The 10,183-nt window shown below is 35.2% G+C and overlaps 1 pseudogene; it reads left to right on the top strand.

The window, feature by feature from the left end:
- The first annotated feature begins 448 nt into the window (after nucleotides 1-448).
- Nucleotides 449-2,149, top strand: LOC149213263 (polygalacturonate 4-alpha-galacturonosyltransferase-like; annotated as a pseudogene).
- Nucleotides 2,150-10,183: the final 8,034 nt, after the last annotated feature.

The raw sequence follows: 10,183 nt of genomic DNA, 5'->3' as shown, positions 1-10,183 counted from the left end.
GTTTTGTGGAGGGTAAAATTCTTTGCTGCACTAGATCGCTACTTTTTGTTCTCATGGAAAAGGGAATTGTTATATTATTTTACAAAATCCTTTTTGAATGTTACTTCTCCAATATAAAAATTTTATATTTCTTACATTTTAGCATAGTATGCTTTAATTTATAGTAGTTTAATGCTTACAACAATTGAGACAAAAGAGGAGGGAGAAAAGGTCAACAAAGTTGATTCAACAAGATGAAGAAAAATGAGTTGAGCTTGAAAACGTAACAATTAAACGTTCCAAGGACGTAGATTCTACTTTCCTGGGAAAATACAGCATTTGGAGGCAGGAGAATGAGAACACGAATTCTGACTCCACTGTTAGATTGATGCGAGACCAACTGATCATGGCTAGAATGTATTCAAGCATTTCCTAGGCTAGGAATAATCTTGATTTATACCATGAATTAATGTTTCGTATTAAAGAATGTCAGCGTACATTGGGTGAGGCTAATGCAAATTCTGATCTACCTCAAAGGTAATAGTTTTCACATTGGCTGCTTCTAAATCAAGAGTACTAAATGCTTCCATTTGCATTCGGTGTTCATATCCTTTGTTTCTTTTAAAGTTGCAGTTTGTGTGTCAATCTTTCTGCTTCTCATTCTCTTTTTCATGGCCGATAAATTATATGAATGTTTCAATGCACCTGGGAAGATCAAGGCTATGGGTCATGTCCTATCCAAGGCTAGAGAACAATTTGTGACTGTGGGATAGTAACAAAGAAGTTTTGAGCCATGCTTCAATCTGCAGACAAGCAAGTAAGGACCTTGAAATAACAAAGTACATTTTTAAGTCAGCTGGCAGCAAAGACTATTCCCAAGGGCCCACATTGTCTGTCCATGCGATTGACCATGGATTATTACTTGCTTGCCCTTGAAAATTGAAATTTCCTAAAAAGGACAAGTTGGAGGATCCAACTCTTTATCACTATGCATTATTTTCTGACAATGTATTAGCTACATCTGTGGTTGTGAATTCAACTATTATGAATGATAAGGTGAAGTGTTATTAATTTAAAATACTCTAAAGTTTGGATGTCCAATAGTTTTGCTGCATTTTACATTTGATATTTGGATCTCATTATAGGTGATTTACTTGTGTTTGCAGGAATCTCAAAAACATGTATTTCATCTCGTCATAGACAAGTTAAATTTTGGGGCCACGAAAATGTGGTTTTTACTTAATCCCACAAGGAAAGTTGTGATACATGTAGAAAATTCTGATGATTTTGAATGGCTCAATTCCTCCTATTGTCCTATTCTTCGCTAACTTGAATCTGCAGCTATGAAGGAGTATTATTTCAAGGAAGATCACTCGACTACACTGTCAGCACGTTCCTCCAATTTGAAATATATAAATCCAAAATATTTATCCATGCTAAATCATCTTCATTTATATCTTCCACAAGTTTATCCCAAAATGGATAAGATCCTTTTCTTGGATGATGATATTGTGATGCAAAAAGATTTGATGCCATTGTGGTCAGTAGATCTTCATGGAAATGTTAATGGTTCAGTGGAAACTTGTGGAGAAAGCTTTCGTTGGTTTGACAAATACCTTAATTTTCCAATCCGCACATAGCGAGGCACTTTGATCCTAATGCTTATGGTTGGGCATATGGGATGAATATATTTGATCTCAAAGAATGGGAGAAACAAGATATAACTGGAATATATCACAAGTGGCAGAACATGGTAAGTGTGTAGTGTGGTTTATTTATGTTAATTACTGTGATTCTTACTTTAAATTATTTGAAGTAAATCTGAAGTAATTAGTTAGAAAACTCAATGGGTTTTTCTTTGTTCGATTTCTAAGTTTTTCTTTTATTGCATGTCAGAATGATAATAAAGTGTTGTGGAAGCTTGGAATACTACCCCCTGGATTGAATGTTTTATGGCTTGACCCATCCTTTGGACAAGTCTTGGCATGTGTTGGGTTTAGGATATAATCCTAGTGTGTATTGTTCAAAGATTGACAATGCAGCTGTTGTTCATTACAATGGGAACATGAAACCTTGGTTAGAGCTGGCGATGATGAAGTGCAGGCCTTACTAGACAAACTATATAAAATATGATCATCCTTTATTACAACAGTGCAATATAAATGAATAGTTGTTACCTTAATATTCATACTGCAATAAATTGTCACATGTAAAGTGTAAAGGCCCTTGATTCTGGTTTATAATTCATTTTAATTCATTTGTTTTTGGAGTTCCACAGAAGGTTTCTAGTTTATGGCTTAATGAGTTAGGTTTTTGGAGGTGGAGTGGCCTAGCCAAGTTTAACATTTAGAAATTTTATGTCCTCATTATATTCCTTCATAGTTGGAAGTAAACTCCTATATAAGTATTATTTTCTTTGTTAGTTAATATTTCTCTTTTATCAAGTAATTACACAAATTTTTCTTCCAAGAACACAAAGAAGTACGAGACACAAATATTTAGGCTTTCAAGGCATGGCAAAACCTCTCAATAGGGGAAAACCCAACAACCCTCCTCTTATTGAATTTATTCGAAATGAGATATCCAACACAAGACCAAAGAATCCCTCCAAGTCAGCCCTCCTCTTTACGTCAAGGTCAATAATTGAGTCTCTACCTAGTCAAAGTCAGAAGTAGCTTATGAATTTCTATCCTTATTGTAGGTTTAGTCTCTTATTATAATACATTGACTTCCAATTACAGTCTCTTTGCCTTCTATTACTAATCTTCGGCTACTATAGCAAACCCTTGACTCTTTACCACAAATATTCAGATCCTAATACAAATAGATAGCTTTAGATTGAGATTCGGCTTAGTCACAAACTTTAGTTTCTTCAAGTGTCGTAGACTTCTTTTTATCCTAAGTTTTTCTTCTCTCGTTGGATTACAGACTTTGAGCTTTTTCACTTTCTTGGTTCCTACCCAAAAGAGGTTGAATATAGGCTAAAAATTCTGGATATCATTATCCATGAGATTTGACTTAACTAAACAAAGAGTGACCATGCCTGGATTGTTGCCTTTGTAATGTTGAAATGTCCTGCAATCTTTTCCTGTGACAAGATGTAATAGCCCTAATTAGACAACACTGAAACTAGCTCAATTCAGTGTTTAACTGCCATGACCAATTCCTTCATTTTCCCATAGCAGCTATGCTGCAATAGTCTCACATGGAGCGAGGGTTAATTTGCACATGGACATCTCTCTTTTGACAATGAAGGCAATGTGCTAGGCTCTCATCTAATATATGTTCCTAAGATATAATAAACTTATGGTGTATGAGTTATCATCATTCTTACTCCTTAGTTATATTATGTGTGCTCCCTATCTTTGTGCTCATGTCTGAAATAAATAACTCTCCATTGAATTTCTATTAGCATCATTCAGAAACTCTTGATTGATTGATGCTCTATGAAATGCATCAGCTCTGAGTTGCTCATAATCTACTTTCTTGTTGAGTTAGAGATCAATTGCCACGGTTCTGGAGATGTTGCATTTACTCAAGGAGTTGCTAATTTGGTTTTTGTATGACTATTAAGAATTTATGTCTCCTTACGTGGAGTGTTCTTTAGTGTTCTTGGGTGTATTTCTACTTACTAGAGTCGTTTCCCTCTCCCGTGAACATTATTTTCATTTTCTGGGGTGAGTTTGAGCTCAATCTTGGTTGTTTAAGAGTCCATAGGTACTAGACAAGGCCATACATAACTGTAGGAGATCATTGGCTTTCCAATTTCCCTTCATTCCCATAAATCCATCAAGTACATGGGTGCTGAAATCTACAAGGCAAAGCATTCTTGACGTGTATTTATGGTAGAATGTAGTTATATTATAATGTTGTTAAATTGAGATTCATTACTTGAGTGATTCAAATTATATGTTGTTCCATTGGTATTGGGAATCGTTACATGAGAACCCATTAACTACAATTATTCACCAATAATATCCATAGTTTGTTATGTACTAGAATGATGATTGTCCAGTATGATGTATAATGAGGATAAGGTTGAAGAAATGAATGAGGAGAAATCACATTCAAGGGGCAGTGTGGAAGAAAGTTGTACTGTAGAAAAAGAGAATACAACAGTATGGACAAATATGGACAAATTCTGATGAAGAACATGCAACATCAGCCAACTTTGATGAAAACACAAAGTGTGAACAATTTGAGCTATCTGATTTCGCACTTATTGCATATTCAACTGGTGGATCTGTATCTTCTTGTATTGATAATATAGAATATCAAGATTACACACAACAATGTATACACACTTTTACCTTAAGGCAAAGTGTCGGGCAAAAGACCCTCAAGGAAAACTCCCATGAGACAAGTATCAAGTCAGTGAGCAAAAACTATTGTAAAAATGCTAGCAGTCAATTGTCCAAGGGTGATTTTTGGATGCCCTCACAAGAACTAAAGATTATATCCCACTATCCAAAGGATCTTCTCTGAAATAAAAAGGGTATGCTAATAAATGCTTATGGGAAAAAGGCACAACACATTTATCTTTGGTTGGGAGTTTATCCATATTGCATGTGATGTAAATAGTTATAATGTCATGTTGAGTAGATTTTTGGCACACCTTTGAGAGGTTATCATTATCGAATGGGAGCTAGAAATCTAAAATGATATCCATTGAACTAGATATAGGATTATATTTGTCTAGATGGGAAGGTTGATATAGTTTGAGCTTGTAGGAATTAATTATTGGAGAATACCCTATTGCAGAGGAAGCTTTGGGTTGAATGAAAATTGATGAACCTACCGTAGAATATGTGAGCTAAATTTTTTATTTTTAATATATTTTTCCCTTATACTATTTCTAATTATAGATGGCATATGATATGTAAGAAGCTTTTCACTGTATAGAAGATATTCATGGCCTTGTGTATGGTCAAGAAGATTCCTAAACCTCAAACGATGACAATCTGCTATTCAAAGTTAACAAAGATATTTTGGATATTAGAAAGTCATTTGTATCATGCTTATGCATGGTACAAGCTCTATATCCTCCAGAAAAGCTACAATAAATACTTAGCATAGAAGGATTTGTAGGTGATGGCATCATCTAGATTATTGGCTACCATTGTGAAATGGGATGAGGGAAATGTGGAGAAAAATCATATTCTTGAAATCATTTATCTTTGGTTGGGAGTTTACCCATATTTCCCATAATGTAAATAGTTATAATGTCATGTTGAGTAGGTTTTTGGCACACCTTTAAGAAGGTATCACTATCGAATGGGGGCCAGAAATCTAAAATGTTATCTATTGAATTACATATAGGATTATATTTGACTAGATGGGAAGGTTGATATAGTTTGATATTGTAGGAATTAATTATTGGAGAATACCCTATTGCAGAGGAAGCTTTGGGTTGAATGAAATTTCATGAACCTACTATAGAATCTGTGAGCTAAATTATTTTTATTTTAATATATTTTTGCCTTATACTATTTCTTATGACAGATGGCATATGATATGTAGGAAGATTTTCACTCTATAGAAGACATTCATGGCCTTGTGTATGGTCAAGAATATTCCTAAACCTCAAATGACGACAATATACTATTCAAAGTTAACAAAGATATTTTAGATATTAGAAAGTCATTTGTATCATGCTTATGCATGGTACAAGCTCTATATCCTCTAGAAAAGCTACAATAAATACTTAGCATAGAAGGATTTGCAACTGATGGCATCATCTGGATTGTTGGATGCCATTTCTATTATGCCCTATGATCACAAGCATGGGGCTCACCATTTTGAGCTAGAGAATGAGAAGGAAAGAAGTTCAAGAATGGTTAGTCTTCTAAGTTTTGGGATTTAGTTTGGATTCTAAAATGGATACCAAAGAAGTGGTAAGTTATTTCAATGAAAAGGCTTAAGTTCATCTGTCACTGTTTGAGATGTTTGCATTTGTATAGGTTTTTCTAGTATAAGTATTATATTTTATGCTTAGTTCAAGGAGTTTTCTTCCAATATGTCTAATAATAATACGTTTTTTTTGTAGTTTTCATGCTCAACACTTCTATCTGAGGTGGTAAGTAATAGGTACAGAGATCATTAAAGAATTTATTTTTGAAATTAAGTCTTTCCTTGATGTTGCTGAGAAGTCAGAGACACATATATTCTTCTAAGCACCTTTTATGCTTGTACAGATTACCTCTCGTATGTCTTTCCATATGTACCTTGTACCTTGTTACCTCCAAATGTGCCTTGTTACCTCCAAACTTACAAGTAAACTATTACCTTCCATATGAAGAATTATCAACCACTGAGACAGAAATCAATGTTTCACCTGCCAAAGGTCCCAATGTTCAATCAAAAGCAGTACCCATAGCAGCAACTCCACCTCTTGTCCTAGATCTTCTTGGTTATTTGATAGGTTTAGGCAATGCACTTGTCCCTAGAGATTAGTGAGCAGTAGCCTCTGGGTGGGTATTACATAGTGAATTCCATTTCATTTTGTAAATAAAAAATGGAAAAAAATGGCTTTATTGTTGTTAGATGTGAATTGTATTTACTATGATAACCGTCAACCTGATTAAAGAAACTTGTGATATTTGGTTAATGCTTTGTGCAGGCCTCCATTTCCTGTTTTACTTGCAACATCAGTATGTCAAAGCCTTTAGATCAATGGGAAACTTAGATGGTGTGATGGTCAAATTTTTTACAGCTTGAAGCTTTAGAATAACTCTTTTGGTCTTTCAGCTGCTGGACCTCTACAGGGACAATTCATAAATTGTGAAAATAGTTGAGATATCAGTTCTAATTACTGTAAATGTTTCTAGTTTAGTAGGATGTAGATGCACATCTATTTTGAGTCCTTTTCCTAAGTTTCGTTCGTGGTAAATTAGGTGCCACCATTGTAGCCTAGTAGCTCAGCACACACACTGCTACCAATGGTACTATTTCAAAACATATCTCCTAGATTAGCAAACGCTCTTTTGTAGGTGGAAGTAAAAAATAATCAACAACTTGTTTGGTATTTTTAATGATAATATTTCATTTGAAGTTTTCTTCACTGACGATGGCAGGATGGAGCGTGCAACATTTCAGGACGTAATAATGAATGATAGGATCTAAATTTTAAGCTTTGGAAGTTTTCTTCATTGAGGATGGCAAGATGGAGCGTGCAACATTTATGGAGGTAATAATGAATGCTAGGACCATTCCCTCTCCACCTCTCTGCCTGCTCCTTTGACTCTATTGAATTTTTAGGACTTTTGGGTCAGAAGGGCTGGGCAGGATGGACAAGTCCAAGAGATCAAAAGGGGAAGAGGAAGAGCACATAGATGGTGAGCTTGTTCTCTCCATTGAAAAGCTACAGGAAATCGAGGATGAGCTTGAGAGGGTAAGTTCTCATGCACTCTGAAAACTACTTTTTGGGGTTATTTTATTTTATTTATTTATTTTTAAATTAGTTTTTTTCTTATCTTTTTTTAAAACATCTTGCCCATTCCTTTCTCTATGTATTATTTTTTTTATTTATTGGTGCATTTGTGGATTGATTGAATTTATGCTTGTCCGTGGGCTGCTTGAGAATGATTTGTTACAACCCTTAAGAGCCGATTTGAGGAAAAGAGCAGCTTTTTTAGTAAACCCACACGTCATCTTCATATTCTTTCAGTCTTTTGGATATGGACATTTTGATTGGTTTACATATATTGTTTTTCCAATAGTGTTGAGCAAATTATTTCAAGGAAAAATTGAAACTAGAACATCCTCAAATTAGTTATTTAAATTTTTTTGCCATATCCATTTATTGTTTGGGTGTGAGTTGGTAAAGCTTGGGGTTCAACAAATGTAATATGTTATGCGACAATTCTTGATCAGTTACAGTCTACCTGTTTATGATTAGGTTCATAATGACCTGGGGACCTGAGGCTCTCTCAATGTAGTATGTGTTGGTCGGATAAATCGATCTTGCGGACAAGGCCGATCTCCCTAGTATCAGAAGATAGTCTAGCAACAAATGGAAAAAAAAACCTATCTTTCTGTAGACATATGTGATTTATAAGTAAATACTACAAAGGTGTTAAGATCCTACCCTAGATCCAATGCTTGTTTGTAGTATTCATACTTCAATCGTTCGAAAGAGTTACCTTTAGAGACCTGCAATCATAAACAAGAAAACATTAAATAGCACCTGCATAGCAAATATCATAAATCATGTCTATTATGGTGATCAAGGAATCCATAAAATAAACCATAAATGAACAACTTATTGAGAAAAACAAACATATTTGTATTAACTTTGAAGTAGAAGAACCTTACAACCTTTTCAGCCTTGATGTTGAACAAGCTCCTCCCGGGGTCTGAAACAGGAATTTCCTTTACTTTGACAAGCCTTGCACTCTTCCAAATGAGATCTTAAAGGTATGTAATCTCTCCTCATAAAAACTCAACTAAAGAAGACTAAGTTCCAGCAGCATTTCACCTCAAAAATATTCAGCTTCAAACCTCTTAGTAACCAGCTCAATGCTTCATTTTATAGTGTAGAGGAGAATGTTAAAGGTCCACCTATGAAGGGATAGAATCCTCCTTCAAAGGGATAAGCTCCTCACATCAAGGGGTTACCTCCTTAAGGTATTAGGTGCATGAGCCTGAAAAGAGTGAACTTGCCACCTCAAGATTCCTTCCAGAAGCTTCCAGAAATGATTGAAAGTGAGTTTTTCAGAGCATTGTTGGGTCCCTATAATACTAGTGATTACCCCATTACTATTCTAGTTGCATCCCTTATTAATATTGTTGTGCCCCTATTATCCCCATATTGTTATTATTGTGCCCCATAGAATCCCTCTATTGTTATTTTTGTGGTTTGATATTATTATTGTTAGGCCGGCTGGGTTATATTGTGACTCCTTAGACTCCTATATATAGAAAGAAGTTTTGTCATTTGAATCATCAAAGAATTGTTCATTTATGTAATGTAAAGGAGGTTGCCCCCTCGAAGAGGTTGAATTCTAAGGCATTGATCTATTTTTTCTATCTTTTCTTGAGCTGGTTTCATAACATTTGGTATCAGAGTTGCGCAGCGGAACCATGGTAGACCCTAGAAAAATTAAAGCCATTAAGGAATGGAAAATCCCCACATCCATAAAGCATCTGCAAGGATTTCTCGGGTTGGCAAGGTATTATCGCAAGTTTGTTAAGAATTATGGGAGAATAGTAGCACCTCTAACAACATTATTGAAGAAAGATGCATTTTCATGGACTCTAGAAGCAACAAAGACCTTCGAACATCTTAAAGAGGCAATGTGCCAAGCACTGGTCTTAGCTACACTAGACTTCACAAAACCCTTTATTGTGGAATGTGATGCTTCAGGAAATGGAATTGGTGTTGTTTTAATGCAAGATGAAAGACCCATTGCTTTTGAAAGTCGTCCAAGCAAGGGAAAGTTCTTATACAAAGCTATTTATGAGAAGGAAATGTTGGCAATACTCCATGCACTTAAGAAATGGCAACCCTACCTAATAGGAAGACACATCAAGGTAAAAACGGATCATGATAGCCTTAAATACTTTTTAGAACAAAGATTATCCTCTGAAGAGCAACAAAAGTGGGTCACAAAGATGTTGGGTTATGACTTTGAAATCATCTACAAAAAAGGGAAGCAAAATGTGGTGGCAGATGCACTCTCAAGAAAGGATGAGGATGTGGAAGCATTGTTGTGTGCCATTTCTATTATCCAACCAGATTGGATAAATGAAGCAAGGGAGGAATGGAAGAATGACGAAGAAGTGTGGGCACTTATTCGAAAGTTACAACAAGATTCCAGTACGTCTAACACATTTAGCTGGCAAAAAGATTCATTATGGTACAAAGATTGCTTATACCTCTGTAAGAATTCCCAGCTAAAACAAAATATTCTTATGGAATTGCACACTTGTCCCTTAGGAGGGTACTTAGGATTTTTAAAAACTTACCACAGGGTTAAGAAGGAATTTTTTTGGGATGGCCTTAAATCGATATTCAAAAGTTTGTGGCGGAATGTTTAGTTTGGCAACAAAATAAAGTTGAAACAATTAAGACACAGGGTCTATTACAACCTTTATCCATTCCAAGCCAACGTTGGGAGGAGGTTTCAATGGATTTTATCACAGGTTTACCCAAGTCTGAGGGAAAGACTTTCATCATGGTGGTAGTTGACAGACTTACCAAGTA

Source organism: Pinus tabuliformis, chromosome 1_1, assembly GCF_031772625.1.
Source record: "Pinus tabuliformis cultivar Carrire ecotype Pingquan chromosome 1_1, CPIR1, whole genome shotgun sequence".
Classification (NCBI taxonomy): Eukaryota; Viridiplantae; Streptophyta; class Pinopsida; order Pinales; family Pinaceae; genus Pinus; species Pinus tabuliformis.
Note: the sequence above shows the minus strand (reverse complement) of the source record. Positions and strands in the feature narration are given on the sequence as shown.